We start from the raw sequence: 18,860 nt of genomic DNA on the forward strand, positions 1-18,860 counted from the left end.
GAGGACTTTTGTCTAACATCCACCGAAACATTGGTATGTTGATCTGTAATTTGTATGTGTGTGTGTGTGTGTGATGACATTGACTTTGAAGTTTGTTGTTGTTTGGCACTGGAGCCAGGGTCTGTCTCATGCAGAAGCCCAGGCTGCCCTTCAACTGTGTTGTTGCATTTGTGGGTCTTTAACTCCCAACAATCCTCTTCTCTTGTCCTCCCTAATCAGTACCAGGTTCACAAGTGTGAGCACCGTGCCCAGCACTCTTTTGGTTGTTATTTCACTTCCCGAAGGAGAAATCATTGGAAAGCTCAAATAAGACACTCCAGGCAAGTGTAAACTTTTGTATTTATCAGTGAAAGCAAGATATACTGGGGGATTTCCTTCTACTTTCGATCCCTATTCCCGAAACCAACTTATCACACATGCTTTGAAGATTCGGAGTCTTAGTCTTTTGATCAGCTATTTTAATTGCTCCGAATCTAAAGTTTATAGACTGACTAGTAAACATTTACTCCACAGGGCCCCTTCACTTCCTGAACAGCACTCCTGATTTACTTCGTCACCGACTCACCTCTCCACTGTAATTTGCCAAGAGTCAGATCTCTTTAGCGGTTAATCTCGGTTGCGCAAGGGTGGAACCCCAGTCACCAGAAGGTAAGCGACAGAGACACATCAGGAGGGAAAACTAAACCCAGGTAGCGGTGCCACCTTTAGAGTCAGGGATGAGGAGGGGTGGCCGTCAGGACGTCTGCCGATTTTAAGCTGGGAACAGATGCAGCACAAGGCTTAGAGTCTTGCACTCCAGAGGCGCTAGGTGAAGGCTGGGGAGAAAGCACAGACTTTGGTTGCTCCGGTAAGGGGCTGAGCACAGGCGGGGGGAAACTTTCCCACGGCCCCCCTGGGCCGTGCGAGCGGGGCCTGCGCGGCCGGCGGGTCTACGCGGGGTCAGGCTCGGCGCCGCCCACGCGCGGCTCGTGGGAGAAGCGGAGCGGGCGCGCAGGCGGATGCTGGGCGCCGAATCCCAGGCCACGGGGTCGGGCTGCGGGAGCCGCTCCAGCGCTTTCCGCGGGGTTTGTCTCCTGTCGCTTCCCGTCTCCGGAGCCGGCCTCGCCGTGGGTGCTGGGAGCCGGGCGGGGCGCGGACGCAGGTAAGAGCCGGTCTGGGCCTGGCGTGGGCCCGGGGACCCCGGGCTGGACGCACCGTCGCCTCCCGCCGGCCTCAGGTGACAAGCAGAGGCTCAACTTTCGCACCTGATGGCGGGGCCTGGGCAGCCCGCGCGGCCGGGGTGGCCCGGGTCTGGAGCCGGGTGGGGCGGCGGCGCCGGGGGCGTGGCGAGGAGCCCGCGGGGTGGGAGCGGGGGCTGCGCGCCGCGGGTCCCCGGCCGGTTTCCAAGCGCCAGGGCGAGGGCGCACACCCCCTTCGGCGCCCCGCTCCGCACCGACCCACTTTCTTTTGTCTGGTGCATTTCAGTCCTGGCGTGCCAGCTGCTTTTGTTGCAGCCCTGAGTCGGGACCATGCAGACTTTCTGCCAGGCTGAGGATCTGATGAGCGAGCTCTGAAGTGCATCTGGACCCTGGGGAGCCCACGGTCCCCAGGGGGGGAAGTTATTATGAGCTTGATAATTAGCGGTAACATGTGGCTATTACCCTGTGCTTTTCCAGATAACCCTCAATATTTTTGTTGCAGCTAATAGTTTTAAGTGCACCTATAATAGCATTTATTAGGTAACTTCAAAGGAGCACAGTGTGGGCAGGTTACTTATTATCCCATTTTACAGACCAGACAGCTGGGGCACCCAAGAAGAAAAGTGATCCTATCAAAACGAAGCAGGCTTTGTGGAAGCTGGTATTAGAACTTGCCTGACAGAGCTTTGCTTTGAATGATCCAGATGCTCTCCCAGCTCCAAGCAAAATTTTGTGCTGAGAGAGTGCCGGTGAGGTTTTGTGCTGGCTAGTCTTATGTCAACTTGACACAAGCTCGAGTCCTTTTGAAAGAAGAACCCCCAGTTGAGAAAATACCACACCACCAGATTGGCCTGTGGGCAGTGCTGTGGTGCATTTTCCCCATTGAGGACTGAAGTAAAAGGTCCCAGCCCATTGTGGGTGGTGCCACCCCTAGGCTGGTGGTCCTGGTACTATAAGAAAACAAACTGAGCAAGCCAGGAGGAGAAAAACCAGGCAACAGCACTCCTCCATGGCCTCTGCTTCAGTTCCTGCCTCCAGGTTCCAGCCTTGAGTTCCTGCCCTGACTTCCCTGGATGATGTACTGCAAGCTGTAAGATGAAATAAACCGTTTTCTCCTCGAGTTACTTTTGGTCATGCTGTTTCATCACAGCCATAGAAACCCTAACTAAGACAGGTTCTATTTTGTTGTGCTCGTTGCTGAAGATCTTTCTTTAAAAACAGAGTAGGATCCGTTGAGACTCCTGCAGTAGTCTCCCTGCAGTTTCGGAAAGTAGGTCCTTGAAAGTCTGAGTAGTTTCCATGGTTGAAAAGCACCGTGAGAGTCCTGGTATAGAGCAGAAAGCGTCCATCGTGCCTATGTTCAGTCTTTGCTCTCTTGTTTAAGCATAGTACCCCTGGCAGCCCAGAGACACTTGGTGATAATCACGGCAGAGATCCCCACCATTAACAAAGGAGTAGCATGGAGACAGGTTGCTAGTTTACCATACTCATGAAGGATTGAACATTTAGGAGAAATGTCATTTTCGATGAAAATTAACTTACACAGTAATTGCATGCATATTCTATTGTTGTTTCTTATCTCCCCACAGCTATCAACAGTTAACCAGGTTCCCTGGGGTTTGCCTTTAAATTGTTTTATAAATAGATCTTTTATTGCTCAGGTTTCTTCTCATTTATATTTGGTTTTTTAAAATGAAGTTGCTCATCTAAAAGTCAGACTTGCTTTCTATGTAGTGTTTTGTTAGCTAGAACATTTATGAATGTATCTGAAGGCAGTCCTCAAACTCTTTTTAAGAGGTAAGTCCCATTTAATAAGTAAGTCCCATATACCACGCAGGAATTTTTCCAGGCAAGTAATGCAGAGAATTGGTAATCATTTTTAATAGGCCTCTGTGATATTTTAGGACACTCCTACATGTGTAATAATACTTTGTGTTATTTATTTCATATATTGCCTTTTCAGCAAGGAGCATAAAGCTAAACATTTTTACTTAAATTTCGAAACTACACCACCCAAATTTTACAGGACAGTTTGCCTGTTTTAACAGTTCTCTTTCCTTTAGCCACCTCCACTCAGCTGTCTGGAAAAAAGAGGAATAGTTGGAGAATGAAGTCATACCTAGAAAATCATTTGAACTGGGTGCTGGTTTTCGTCTTCATAGTGTGACTGTGCAGTTAGTAAATTCTTTCCTCCCCTAAACGTGTTGTATGGTTGAAGTTTTCAAAGAGACGGTCACCTAAGGAGGCCAAGTGTTTACTGGAATAGGACCGCTGCTATCCAAAATTATTTTGACTTTTTGAGTCCTTTTGCCGTCAACATAAAAGTGTCATTACCTTTGTAAGCATCTGCCTTTGTGTTTTGCTAAATCAAGAAACAGACTCGGCCTGAGAACTCTTTTATTTGTTGAATTTGGAAGAATGGTTTTTGGCATGGCCATCTCACGAAGTTCTTCCTTCAGTGTTCTACTGCTCCTGACCATGTAGGCAATTTAAAAGAACAATTTGGAAAACAAGTTGGGCTTGGGGAAGTAGATCGGTGCATGCTTTGGCATGTGTGAGCTCTCCAAGTTCAATCCCCAGAACAGCCGAAATGCAAAATTTTAAATAATGACATTATCAGAATGCAGCCTTCCTGGAAGGCTACCTTAAGAGGAGAAATGCTTACTTGTAGCTTACATTCTATACCTGTGGGTACATTTATATATTGTCAAGTATTTTGAGAAGAATTAATTTACCTTGCAGTCTATTGGTGCCTCTTTCTGGCACTGACTTTGTTTTTAACATTAAAATAGAATTTGTTTACACAGATCACATATCTTACCAGAACAGTGTTAGGCTGAGAATGTATTTCATGTAGAAGAAGCTTGAAATTCCTATCAGTGAAACTAGAAGTTCTTGTAATAACTTAGAGCCAGGGTTTGGTTCCATATTATATTTTCAGTCTAACACACGGACAAAATGCTTTATCTCCTAGGGCCTAGCACAGGCACACAATCTTGACAGTGGTGTCCTTTACATTTTATTTAATACCTCTTAGCATAGATATTTGTGTTTTTTTTCAATTTTCCAGGTTTGAAATAGTTATAAGTATATTATATGTAATATATACTGTATTATATATAATATATAATGTGTATTATATTACATACCACACTATAGATAAGTATATTATGTGATATATATATATAGATATAGATATGTCCATTTGTGTAGCTATAACAAAATGCCTGAAACTAGGTAATTTACAAAGAGTAGGAATTCATTTCTTACACTTGTGAGTATTGGGAAGGCCAAGAGCAGGAGCTGGCAGATTTGCCATACGATGAGAGTTCAGGTCTCTGCTGCTTCTTCTTCTAAAGAAATGCTGTATTCTTGGCTGAAGTTGGAAGGATAGAAAGGGGCCTAAGCTAGTCCCTGCCAGTCTTTTTAACAAAACATAACTTTGGAAATTAAAAATCTTCTAAAGCACAGAAGCGAGAAGGAAGCGAGCATATAAAACAGATGGTTCTTAAGTTGTAAACTGGGAGGTATTTCCTTATATTAGCTCCTGCCACACAGTAGGGAGTTGCTGATAAATAGAGACCCAGAGGCTCCATTCTGCCCCTGCAGTGACATTCTCCTTTACACAGGACCTCTTCCTATCTGGAAACTGGACAGATAGCCCTTGGTCTCTTAGCTACTGCTCTGTACTGTGGGAACTGCTGGATTATTGTTTATCTCCTGTGCTCCCAGGAAGTTCCAGGAAGCAGCCAGGGAGCAGTGGCCTTTGTGGTGGGTAGCAGGATGTTTGGGGACCAGGTACAGAAAGAGCTCTGGTGGCTGTAATTTGTGTTTTGTTGCTTGTTGTAACTTGTATCAGTTCTTCTCTGTGGAAATGGGTAGGTAGCAAAAGGGTACGAGATGTCTCCTGTTGATAAAGAATAGAGAGCGGAGAGCCAGGTGAGCGGAGAACCAGGTCGCAATGACCTGTGAGATACAGTGAGAATGGTCTGACCGCTTTGTATATTGGGCACCTTGTTGACCACAGAGCTAGGCGGGTGGGTAGAAAAGTGATTGTGATTTCTTCGAACTGATTGTGTGATACCAAGTTGGGCTGATCTCCCTCTGGCTGGACTTAAATATATATATCAGAAGGCAGAGAAATTAGGCAAGAGAGAAGAGCCTCAGAAATACTGCCGGACAAAGAAAGATTATCACTGAAAGGAATTGTGATGTGGCATTAATTTTATAACTTGATTGGGAGTGGTGTGCTGCAAGTCAGTAGTGCTCAGTCTTCCTGGATTTCCATAAAAAGTAGAGCATTTAACCTCTCCATTGCTTTCTAAGGTAGACATTTGATATTGTTGTAAGAAATAAAAGCTTACTTTGAAAAAGAACTTTGTTTTGCAAACAAATCAGTCTGATTTATAAGAACACTACATGTTGCTGGAGGGCTTCTCTCCAGGTTCCCCAAGCCCCACAGTCCCACAATCCACTTATAAAATAATCACTCAGACGCTTATATCACTTATAAACTGTATGGCCATGGCAGGCTTCTTGCTAACTGTTCTTTTATCTTAAATTAACCCATTTCTATAAATCTATACCTTGCCATGTGGCTGGTGGCTTACCGGCGTCTTCACATGTTACTTGTCCTGGCGGTGGCTGCAGTGTCTCCTCCTCAGCCTTCCGCTTCCCAGAATTCTCCTCTCTCCTTGTCCCACCTACTTCCTGCCTGGCCGCCTACTTCCTGCCTGGTCACTGGCCATCAGTGTTTTATTTATATAGAATGATATCCACAGCAACTACATGTTCTTAACCACTGAGTCCTTGTCCCTCCCTCATAAGAACAGAAGTTTGCACCATTTAATAAGTACTACACTAAAAAAAAAAAAAAAAGCTAGTTGGTTTTTTTTTTTTTTTTTTAAAGTAATACTATCTTCTTCCTGTTTTTATCTTTGAGGTTTTAGTTTAAAACTTATGGAAGGCATACTACTCTCTGCCATGGCTAATTGAAAAGAGGAAAATAGTGAATTTTCTGATGGATAGTTTAATAGAATTGTAAAAAATTTTAATATATCCAGAAGCATATAGTCATCAAAGTATAGAATGTTATGAAACCCAGACTTTGTTCTGTAATGGTGTCTCTAAGAAAGCTGTCTTCTGTAGTTCTTTATGAGGCAGATGAGACCAGCTTCTTTTGGTGATATTTGCTGACTATTCTGGTGATGCCAATAAATGGTGGTAATAAAGTACTTTGAGCAGTCCGAGGACACGATGGCTTTGTTTCTCTCCTGCATGTGCTCACTTTCTGATTCATTCATTAATTATGTTGCCCAGCACTAAACCGTCCTATATGACAGCCAGCCCTCTGTTTCAGTGAGTTTCGTATCTTGTGATTCATCCAAAGTATTAGGGGAAAAGTGTCTGTTCTGAACTGGTCCAAACTTTTTCCTGTTGTTATTCACTAAGCTATGTAGTTTCACAACTATTCACATAACGTTTGCATTGTTTCAATATTATAAGTAACCTGTAGATTATTTACCATGCACAGGAGTATGTGTGTAGATTATACACAAATGGGGTGGCGTGGTACAGAGTGAGTAGAGCCTCTTAGTGTTTGGTACCTGCTCAGGGCACTGGAATCAATTTTCTTAAGATACCAAAAGGTGAAAATGGACCACTGCAGGGAGTTTGCCATTCAGCAGAAAAGGCAAACAGCGTGGAAGAAGTAGTTAGCAGTGTGATCAGTATTCAGGAAGAAAACCAGAAAAGGCGTTTGTAGAAAACAAGAGAAGGTGAGACTTAAGTTTGAGAAAATTCATCCCCTCACAGAAGGGGGCGTTTGAGATGAGACTGGAAGGCTGTGACAGAACCCTGGACAGAGTATAAGCCTTCCAGGGACCCAGGGCTTGCAGCAGAAGGGAGCGGGCAAGGGAAGAAGTGACAGAAGGCTGAGTTGCTGGACGGCAGAGCAGGTGGCTGCCAACCAGGGGCGGCTCCTACCTGGTCAGCAGAGAACTGGCAAGTGTCTAGAGGAGCAAAAGAATACGATCCATTTTTCACCTTAAAGAAGGACGCCATGTTCAGTGTGGAGAATTAAAGTGCTTCAGGTTTCATAACACAAAGCTTCAATGGCTGCAACCTTAACTTGTGAGCGTGTGCATCTGCTTGTTTATGGCATGTATGGGCTGCAAGCTCTTTGACCTGGCAAAAGAGAGACATCTACTCCATTGTACCTTTTTGAAAGAGCTAACTAGGAAGCTATTATGTTTCCTGTGTATGAGATACTGTCTGCTGTATTCTGTATTTTTTTATTTTTATTTTTTTGACTAACTGTATGGAAAGTTGTCAGTAAAGCCTTTGTCGGGTGAATTTTTCATCCGACCATAAAAAAAAGAAAAAAAAAAAAAAAGAAAGAGCTAACTAGGAAGCTCTGACCTCTGTCCACCTTGATCCCTTTCCTCCTGTCTACCCTTTCCCTTCAGGACTCTGAAAATCCTTTTACTGAAGTTTTCAGGCCAAGCCCTAAGAGTGTTGGTTGTAGCTCTGAGTGACTTTGTCTGTGATTGGAATTAATTTTTCTTGCAGAGGTTAACAGAAGTAGAAGCTTCTGGATATGATGGTATGAAAGAGTAAACTACAAACAACTACCACTGCTCTAGATATTTGATTGAATACCATGACAATGCACTAGTTAATTTGCAATAGAGGAGGAAAGATCCCTGGGAGTTAAAAAGAACAAGGTGTAGGGGAGAGGACTTACGGAACATAGATTCGTGACATAAAAAACTACCTTGATATGGGACTGAGGTTGTCTAGGGACTTGCATTTTTTGTTGTTGTTGTTTGTTTTTTCAAGACAGAGTTTTTCTGTGTAGTTTTGGTGCCTGTTCTAGATCTTGCTCTGTAGACAAGGCTGGCCTCGAATTCACAGAGATCCGCCTGACTCTGCCTCCTGAGTGCTGGGATTAAAGGCGTGTGTCACCACTGCCCAGCCAGGACTTGCATTTTAGTGTCCATGTCTACAAAAAATGATGCTGGAGGTATACATTATGCTGAGACTCCTAAGTAAAACCAAGGCTGCAGGGCAACATTCTCATTTGAACAGCAGATTTGGAGTGGGAAAGTAATCAACAGACCAAGAGGGACTATAAAGAAGTCTATGTTGACCTAGTTTTCAAACAGAAGTTAAGGGAATGTTTCATCTGAATATTCTCTGCATAAAGTTTGTTTTTAAACTTCTTGTATAAAATTTAAAGTACACATTAAAAAGTGTTATGAGTTCTGTATCCATAAGCCATCTTTAATAGTTATAAGCCTTCTGTTTCTTTTTTCCCACTGTATATTGTTTGTTTCTACATTATTTACTTACATCTGGAAATACTTGACTATTTACCTCCAGTCTGAAGATCTTTAATGAACACTGTGACAGTGTTGTATGCTATACCCAACAAGATTAACAGTTTTTATTATGATCCACTACATAGTTTATGTATTGGTATTCTCAAGTTGTATATAAATATCTATATTTAGAGTATATTTGTTTGATTAAAGATTCAAATGAATATAGACACTGAATTTGACGGTTCTCTTTATCCCCTTCTCTCTGTCTCTGTCTTATATAAGCATTCTTCTGTCTCTTCTGTTTTTATTTTGTGCATTATAAGTTGAAATATAATTATATACTCTTGGAATACAAAGTGATATGATGATAATTGTGTATATTATAGATGGTACATATGACATGTAGTATATATAACATATATATATGTACATTAACACTTTACCCTGTTGTTAACTGTATTCACGGGGCTATGCAACAACTGTAAAAAATATTCTTCTTGCCCGTATCCCTTGACCAATAGATACCTTACATCTCAAGTTTTTCCTCCCTTTCAAACAATGTGTTTTTGAGAAAAAAAAACACATTTTTTTTTTTAGTTTGTAGTTTTTTATTTTTCTACTTCATCTGAAATATAAGCTGAGGAACATGACCCATTAAATACAAGACAAACTTATAAGACAAATGCATTAAAATAGCATTTTAACTAAGTAAGAGTGGAATGCTCATCATCTTTGAACTGGCATTTCTGATTTCATTTGTTTATTTTATCCTCATGTTACATCTCTGATAATGAGGGTAATAATTATATTGTTATTTTCTATTTTTAAAAAATATTAAAGATTAATTTTTAAACAGCTATTCATATAATAGCATAAAACCCTTTGCTTTATTGTTGAAATGAGAGCCAACTAATACAACACAGATGTTCAGAAAAGTTCAGAATTCTCATTGCACTCTAGGAAGTGGAAACTGAGATTTGTTTTGGGTGTTCTGTGTTTTCCTACAATCTTTTTTTTCCTATTCATTATTTTTATTTATTTATTTTATAATACTATTCAGTTCTACATAATAGCCACAGATTCCCTTGTTCTCTCCCTTCCTGCCCCCCTCCCCTTCCCAAAAACCACATCTTTTATCCTGCAGAATTCCCTATACTCTGGATTTGGGTTGTAGTGTCATTTAACACATTCCTCTGTTCTTCATATAGTACGAAAATAGGTTCTCACATACGTGCACATGATTAAGTTGGTTTAGATTTGTTTACTCTTAATTTTTTAAGGGTTCTTCATGAATGGTGCTGAAACCTTCCTTTGCACAGCACCAGAAGGCACATGATGATTGATTTTTTATGGCCAAACTATCCCTCTGTTGAAGATCCAAGTCCTGTTATCTTAGAACATGACTATTTGGATGAATGACCTTTAGAAAGTTGATGGCATTGAGATTTGTTTTGTAGTGTGGCCCTGTTCCAGCCTAGTAGTATCTTTATAGCAACATTTGTGTACCTAAACAGATAGTATAGATACCCACTTACACAGCTAGTCCATGTGACGCCAGACAGACATCAGTTCAACTCATCAGTACATTAAAATGGAATAATATCTGATATGTTTGCCTCTCCTTTCAGTGCCCCAAAAGAAAACAACAACTAACTCCAGATGTGTATCAGACATCTTGTTGTATTGCAAGGTACTAAACACATGGGGTACTGCCCATACTCCCTTGTTGGGAGTTACAGGGAATAGCAGTGTACATTAGTGCAGTAGCTGTTGGCTCAGTGATGTGAGCAACTGCTAGCAGCATAGGGCACAGAAGATCTGCTCAAAGCTAAAGCTTAGTGAAAAGTAGAGGGAACAATGGCAGTGCCAGGAGCTTTGAACTTTCTCTTTTGGGAGGACGGTGGAATTAATAGATAACAAGCTCAGATTTCTTGCCTTACCAGTATGCTTATCTACCTTTTAAAAGAAGACTCTGTCTTAGTTAGGGTTTCTATTGCTGTGAAGAGACACCATGACCACGGCAACTTTTTAAAATTTTATTCATTTTACATACCAATCACAGTTCCCCTTCCCTCTTTTCCTCCTGCTCCCCCTCACCTCCTTCCCACCCCACCCCTTTTCACTCTCCAGAAAGGGTGGCCTCCCATGGGGAGTCAGCAAAGACTGGCACATCAAGTTGAGGTAGGACCTAGCCCCTCCCCCCTGCATCAAAGCTGAGCAAGGCATCCCACCATAGGGAATGGACTCCAAAAAGCCAACTCTTGCACCGAGGACAGATTCTGGTCCCACTGCTAGGAGCCCCACAAACAGACCAAGCCACATAATTGTCACCCACATGGTCAGTCCCATGCAGGCTCCCTAGCTGTCGGTCCAGAGTCCCTGAGGTCCCAGGAGCTCTGGTCAGCTGTCTCTGGGTTTCCACATTATGATCTTGACCCCCATTGCTCCTTTAATCCCTCCTCCCTGTCTTTGACTGGATTCCCGGAGCTCAGCCCAGTGCTTGGGTGTGGATCTCTGCATCTGTTTCCATCAGTTACTGGATCGAGATTCTATGATGACAATTAGGATAGTCACTAGTCTGATTACAGAAGAAGGCTAGTTCAGACACACTTTCCACTATTGCTAAGAGTCTTATCTAGGGTCCTACTTGTGGATTCCTGTTGAATTTCCCTAGCACCAGTTTCTCCCTAACCCCATAATGACTCCCTCTATCAAGATATCTCTTTCATTGCTCTCCCTCCCTCCCCCAACTTACCCATCCAGTTCCCTTATGTTCTCATCCCCCATCCCCTCCTCTCTACCCCCCAGCCCGCCCAGTTTACCCAGGAGATCTCACCTATTTCCCCTTCCTAGGGTGATCCTTGCATCTCTCTTAGGATCCTCCTTGTGAGCTAGCTTCTTTGGGGCTGTGGATTGTAGCCTGGTTATTCTTTGCTTTTCATCTAATATCCACTTAGGGGTCAGTACATACCATGTTTGTCTTTCTGAGTCTGGGTTACCTCACTCAGGATGATTTTTTTCTAGTTCCATCCATTTGCCTGCAAATTTCATGATGTCATTGTTTTTCTCTGCTGAGTAGTACTCCATTGTATAAATGTACTACATTTTCTTTATCCAGTCTTCAGTTGAAGGGCATCTAGGTTATTTCCAGGTTCTGGCTATTACAAATAATGCTGCTTTGAACATAGTTGAACATGTGTCCTTGTGGTATGATTGAGAATCCTTTGAGTATATTCCCAAGAGCCACATATCTTTGGGTCTTGAGGTACATTGCCAATTTTCTGAGAAATTACCATACTGATTTCCAGAGTGGCTGTACAAGTTTACACTCCCACCAACATTGGAGGAGTGTTCCCCTTATTCCATATCTTCTCCAACATAAGCTATCATCAGTGTTTTTGATCTTAGCCATTCTGACAGATGTAAGATGGTATCTCAGAGTTATTTTGATTTGCATTTCCCTGATGACTAAGGATGTTGAGCAATCCCTTTAATGTCTTTCAGACATTTGAGATTCTTCTGTTGTGAACTATCTGTTTAGATGTGTACCCCATTTTTAATTGGATTAGTTGTTATTTTGATGTCTAGTTTCTTGAGTTCTTTATATATTTTGGAGATCAGCCCTCTGTCAGATGTGGAGTTGATGAAGATCTTTTCCCATTCTTTAGGCTGTCATTCTGTCTAATTTACTATGTTCTTTGCCTTAACAGAAGCTTTTCAGTTTCAGGAGGTCCCATTTATTAATTATCAATCTCAGTGTCTATGCTACTGGTGTTATATTTAGGAAGTGGTCTCCTATGCCAGTGAGTTCAAGGCTACTTCCCACTTTCTCTTCTGTTAGATTCACTGTAACTGGATTTATGTTGAGGTCTTTGATCCACTTGGATCCAGTGGGTGGCAGGGGTAGTGGAACAGCCTGCCCTCAGGCCTCTTACCTGCTGACCAGCTGCCGGGGCTGCATTGGGGGAGAGATGGGCATAGGGTCTAGAGAGCAAGGGCTATCCAGGCCGGAGAGCAGTTACTTACTTCTTCCTCCAATTGGTGCAGGTGGTACTTGTGTCTCTGGAGGGTCCACTGATGCCATGGGAGATGGTTAAGCAGGGCAGCAATTCTTATAAAGGAAAACATTTAATTGTGATGGCTCACTTACATTTCAGAGATTTAGTCCATTATCATCATGGCAAGAAGCAAGGCAGCATGCAGGCAGACATGTTGCTGGAGAAGGAGATGAGAGTTCTTACATCTTGACTCACAGGCAACAGGAAGTGGCCAGAGATACTGCACCATATCTTAAGCATAGGAGACCTCAAAGCCTGCCCCCACAGTGACACACTTCCAACAAGGCCACATCTACTACATCAAGGCCACACCTCCTAATAGTACCATTCTCTATGAGTTTATGGGGGCCAATTACATTCAAACTACCAAAAAAAAAAAAAACTTTTGCTTTTGTTCTGTTTATCAAAAAGAAGTCTCTTTACAACTATTTTCTTTGTTCTAAGAAAAAGAATGCTAAAGTCAGATCAGTGCCTCTCTGTGCTTCTCCCTTCTCACCTGAATTTCTTTGACCCATTAAAGATAATATAGTCATCAAATGTGAGTGTGGCAAATTTCAAATAGCTGTTAACTTTTGGCTAAAACCATGCTTCCTATCATTTCTGTACACTTAATATAGAGTAAATATGCTTAGCCCTTATCTCCCTGAGAAGTCACCTGGTGTGTGTGTGTGTGTGTGTGTGTGTGTGTGTGTGTGTGTGTGTGTGCGCGCATGTGTGTGTGTGTGTGTGTGTGTGTGTGTGTGTGTGTGTGTGTGTGTGTGTATGTGTGTATGTTGAGAGAGGGGCATTTCATTTCACTGTCAGGTCTTCAGTTGGTTGTTTTCCTGCGAGAGTCTTTAAATTGTTTGTCTACTATCTCAAAGTCAACTAGCTTACAACTTGTATTATCAGAGTTCACATCTTGGATATCCTTTGCATTCCTTGATAAGGCAATAGTTGCTGAGGACATATATATTGGATAGATAATTATTTGTAGCCTAAAAGCATAGATTATAGTTATCCATTTTCAGCTTTTTGAGGACCCCCGTGCTGATTTCCATAGTGGCTGTACCAGTTTGCCCGTCCACCAGCAGTGAATATGTGCTCTTGTTTCTCCGGATCATTGCCTGCATGTACTGCCATTTGTTTATTGATCTCAGCCATTCTGACTTGAGTGAGAATTGCTATACCCAGAGATCATTATATCACTTACCCCTTCCTCAGAGAAGCTTCTTTCAGCAGATGGGAATTAACACAGAGACCCGCAACTGGACGTTGTGTGGAGAGTGAGAGACTATGGAGCACTGAGTTCTGAATGAGATGTTTTTATTAAACCCCTCCCCTCAAGGCTCAATGATCTATGAGAAAGTGGAGGTAAAAAGGTTGTAAGAATCAGAGATGGTGAGTGACATCAAGGAGACATCATCTTCCAGACACAACATGATTTGTGTGGACATATGAGCTCATAGAGACTGTGACAGCACACTCAAGACCTGCACAGGCTCAAACCAGACAGATTCCCAGCACTGAGAAGGGGGAATGGATACAAAGTCCACCCTCAACAAGAATCAATTTGCAAATGATAACCTGCTAGGAAATGGGCAGTTGGTTTTCTCAGGCTTCATGCCAATACAAAAATGGACTCCTGTGATACTTTGTGTGCTTTTTGTTTTTGTTGTTTTGTTTTATCTTATTGGTGTTTTTGTTGCTTTTTTTTTTATTTTGGGGGGAGGGGAAAAACAACATGCAGTTGAGTGGGAAGGGAGGTGAGGAAGATGTGAAAGGAGTTGGGAGCGGAAAAAGCATATGGCCAAACTATATTGTATAAGGAAGTTTTAATGAAAAAATGAAGTTCATTTTGTCCAGTAAAGGACACAGAAATGTTTTCATGCCAATAACAATATGGAATAAAGCTAGAACGCTCTACTCAGGTTTTATTCACTATAAGTCCAATATCCAAGAATCAAACTCCATTCATTCTTTTCAGAAGCTTGGTGTCTTGAGCAGAAATACAAATACTCTGGTAATTAATATGTTTTATTCAATGCTTTCAGAGAATGGGCTTAAAGATTCTGAGTTTTCAAACTAACTTCTTCCTACAGCATTTTATTTTGTTTTGCTTTAGATTTTTTTGATTTTCTTAATTATTCCATGTTTATATTTCTTATTCATTCATTTAACAAGTCTGTCCTTTGTTTTACATTTCTTTGACTACCCTTTAGTCAAAGGCAGGATTTCATAAATGAACAAATTTAAATATTGGGAACAAGAAAAAGGCTGAATTCATTAGAATTACAGCATTTCAATAAAAAAAAAAACATTTGAAACTGTACAAGAATTGTGCATAGTAGTGTTTCATTGTAGGGTCTTAGGCATGGAATATTTTCTTCATTTACAGAAAAGACATTTAAGAATCCAAAGATACACATTTTCCCCTATGTGACATTTATTGTCTTCCTTTTGTGTGACTCTAAACTTAATAGATGGTAAGACAGATTCTCCTCAGTTTTTAAAAAGTTGTAAAAGCTAGTTAGCTATCATCAGTAAATAGCACCAACTGCATTAGAATGTATTCCTGAAAAAGGAAACTTGTGAAATTACCATACGGTAGTGTTACAGTTTGAATGGGAAACATCCCCCCTAGGCGTATGTATGAAACACTAGGTCCCTGGCTGGTGCTGCTGCTTGGAGAGATAGTGGACATTTAGAGGCATGAGGTATAGCTGGAGTGCACATAAATACAAGTAAATACACACTGGTTTGAAAGACATATTTCAGCACTTTATTAATTTTGCTTATATTTACATGTCTTACTTTCCCCATAAAATGCAGTCTATGAAGTGTGAAAATGTGGTCTATACTCAATAGTTTCACTCATCTTTGAGATCCATTTCTTTTACCAAGGTGTAGCAGCACTTAAAATGGATAAAACTAGTCAGGGTGTGAAACTTGCAAAATATTTGCATTTCTTCAGTGATTTTTTTTTTTTTATAATCCATAAAGTTATCACTTGGTTTGAAAGATAGCAGGGGGCTTTCAAGACTTAAGTGCCTGAGCTGCAGTGGGGGTGATTTATAAGGATTAAAGAGTGGTGTTCAACTTCAGTTGAAGTATATAGTTTAGACCCTGTTGGACAGAGTAGGAAATTCATGGGAGTTACAAGTGTCAGATTCATATAATTGTTTTTCATTGTCTTAGTTTCATTTCTTGTTGCTATGACAAGCACCCTGGCAGAAGCAACTTGAAGGAGATAGGGTTTATTTTGGTGTACAGTTCCAGAGAGATGCAGTCTATTGTGTCAAGGAAAACATGGCAGCAGGCAGGGAGCATATGGGAGCAGGAACTGGCTGATCACATCGCATCCACATTCAGAAAGCAGAGGGAGAAAAGGAAGTGGGTTCATGCTGGAAGGCCTTAAGGCCTGTCCCCAGCGGCCCACTTCCTACATCAAGGATCACCCCTTAAAGGTCCACAACCTTTCCAAATATCACCATTAGCTGTGCTCAAGGTTTCAACACATGAGCCTATCAGGAGCATTTTACACCCAATGTGCCACATTCATTAAGGTTAGTTGTGAATTGTATAAATGCCTAAGAACTAAGGAATTCCAGGGAGATAGCTGAGGACTAGGAGAAGTAGCTCTAAGGGAATATGGCAGGCTGGGTTCAGTTTGGTTTTTCCTCAACAGAAGTTGGGGTACTTTCTAAGAAAATATTTGACTGTGGATACCAAAGGAACTGTTAAGATTGACTTCATCAGTTTCAAACCCAGAAGTGTTTAACCTCAACAATTACTGAAGATTAAAGGCTCTGTAATTTAATTCAGGATTTAGACAGTTGTAGAGTTAATAAATTAGAAGCTTTAGTCACTGCAGCTCCTGTGCCTAGAATTGTAAAGCTGGTGGTTTGGAAATAACCCGATTCCTTCTCCTGTTTGTGCAGATGAAGTATTTGATATCTTTGACTTAGTGGAAGCCAATGTAAAGGGAGCTTAGGTAACAAGCCAGCTCACCCTAAATAGCACACGGGCTAAACTATTTATTGAACTAAGTAGGAGCCAAAAATTCCAAAAGAAGCTAGACATAACTGAGAAGTTACCTTCAGTTCTATTTAGTAGAGAATGGTTTTTGTGGTTCAAAAACCAATTTATGATTGTAACTTTGGAAACTCATTGATGTACATCTTTGTAATATATCATGGATCAATCACCAAGTTCAGTTTTGTTAATTCATGGCCATGGGTTATTTAGGTTGGGGTGCTTTGTATTGCAGGTCTTCTGTGATCAAAATAGATACCAGGGTTCAAGAGCACTGGATTGAGCTGACGTACTATTAATTTTACAAATTGACCTCATCTGTAAGCCCATTTCCAACAGAGTTATTATGTATGATACCTTGTCCAGTAAACAACCACTGGTTCAGAGCCCATTTTGCAAAGCAGTTGTGGACTACCACTTAGGTTCGTGCATCCCATATTGTGAGATCTCACTAGCATTAAAAAATGATACTCTTCAATATCTGCTGTGGGCATATCTCTTCTCATTTCATAGAGACCTTCCAGTAATATAACCTTTAGGTGATTGACTAGCCTACAGAATAATGCCTACAAATATATCATAGTGTTTATAAGAAAAAATAAATACATTGAGCTGCTTAAAAACAAAAATTGATCAGCCATGGTTTTGTACATTTAGAGCCATGTCTACAATGGCGACTAAGGCTAGAGGCTTGTTTGAGTCCAGAAGTTCAAGACCAGCATGGGCATCACAGCAAAACAAACAGACTTCAAACCCAACAACAACAATAAAAATAGAAAATGGTGTTGCTCTGCAGAATTCTGAACTGAATAGATCACTTACCCATTTTGTTTATAAATTTATGTGCATTACTCTTTTCACATACATGCCAATCTTACCTCACTTGACTTTAATCTTATTTTTAAAGAACTATATTGATAATAAGGAAGTTCCAAATTCCTTCATATGGAATTATACCTGTGCCAATGGTGGTATTTTACCACATAGAGTAATAGTAGTCAAAGGTAGACTAAGGATGCAAGGTCTTTATGGGGGTTGTAATTGCAGAGCACACTGTTACAGAGAAATACGGCCTAAGCTGTTAACTGACGTGTTTTTCACAGGGGCTGATTTGTCCTCCTTAAACATTTTACAGGATTTAATCGGGCAGTGAAGTGTGCCTAGGGAAGCTTTTGGGGATCTCTGCTTTGTGTTAAGTATAGTTCTCCAAACACGTTGCTAAGACCCACTTAAGAAAGCAGGTAATGGTAAGGTGTGGTTTGTCCTCTTCACGGTTGCCGTTATCACTGGAGACGAAGGCAATGGTGGGTAAGTAGAGCCCCGGGCTGGTGGACCTTTCGATCTTCACTGCCACAGGCATGCACTTAGAAATAGTTTACCGAGACCATCAATGTTGCCGATTTTATTTTATCTTTATTCCTAAATAGTTTTGTGAACAAAAGAAGGAAGAACTTGCAAAGACTCTCTGCAGTCTGTGGAAAGCTGATCAGACCCTTCACGGAGAGCCTTGTGTTTCAGTGGAGAGCTGCTGTGCAGCCTTCCCGCTCGGGAACATGTTTACTGAAGGGACTGGCAGGCGGCATGTGTTCAGAGATGAATGTTTTCATACTTGTTACATGTGATAAAGTTTGATCTTCAAGTTAAAACAAGAATTCCTCACCTTATGGCCTTTACGGTTGTCCTGTAATGAAGGGTATTTTTACTGAGGTTGATGGTAATTTTCGTAAATGATTTTTCAGTATTATACAACTGACATGTTCAGTATTTGAAAGACGTAACTCAGTGAAGTAATGTTTCCCAAATGTGCAGTGCATTCAAGAAGTATCAAATATTCTAGTATCAGGCCAGGTAGTGAAATAAACAAGTACCAAGATACGTATGAGTATGGCTACTCTGTATTAAGAAAACCATAAAGCCATGTGACTGCTACCAAAATGTTTAGACAAGTTCTTGACCTAGTTCTCTGCCTCGCTTAAGCCAGTACTAGCTTCTCAGGTGCTGAGTTGGAGATGGATTTGAGTTTGTGTCCAACACATAACTTGTTCAAGTCTGTTCAAAGGCTACCCACTTTGTTAATAGGTTGGGTTTCAATGTTTCAGCCTTCCTTTTAATGTAAAGTACTGGCCAGAAGCCATCTCACTTTTATAAATAGATTGCTAGTAGATAACCATCTGTTGCTTCCCCTTTCAAGTTCAAATTAGTATAAACACAGCTGTACATCTTTCTACTGTGCTTCCTTGTCCATAGTTTCAGAAATTAAGTTTAGTTCTTCCCACTGATTGGGG

General features: G+C 41.3%; 1 protein-coding gene across 8 annotated transcripts in view; it reads left to right on the forward strand.

The window, feature by feature from the left end:
- Positions 1 to 418: 418 nt before the first annotated feature.
- Rnf180 (ring finger protein 180) overlaps positions 419 to 18,860 on the forward strand; it is a 171,523-nt gene continuing 153,081 nt past the window's right edge. The window contains exon 1 of one of the 8 annotated variants that reach the window (XM_042261583.2): positions 419 to 648. The gene's annotated coding sequence lies outside the window, so the exon portion shown is untranslated. The other 7 variants (XM_076551948.1, XM_076551949.1, XM_076551947.1 and 4 more) reach the window with 7 other exon arrangements.

This window comes from Peromyscus maniculatus, chromosome 15, assembly GCF_049852395.1.
Source record: "Peromyscus maniculatus bairdii isolate BWxNUB_F1_BW_parent chromosome 15, HU_Pman_BW_mat_3.1, whole genome shotgun sequence".
Lineage (NCBI taxonomy): Eukaryota > Metazoa > Chordata > Mammalia > Rodentia > Cricetidae > Peromyscus > Peromyscus maniculatus.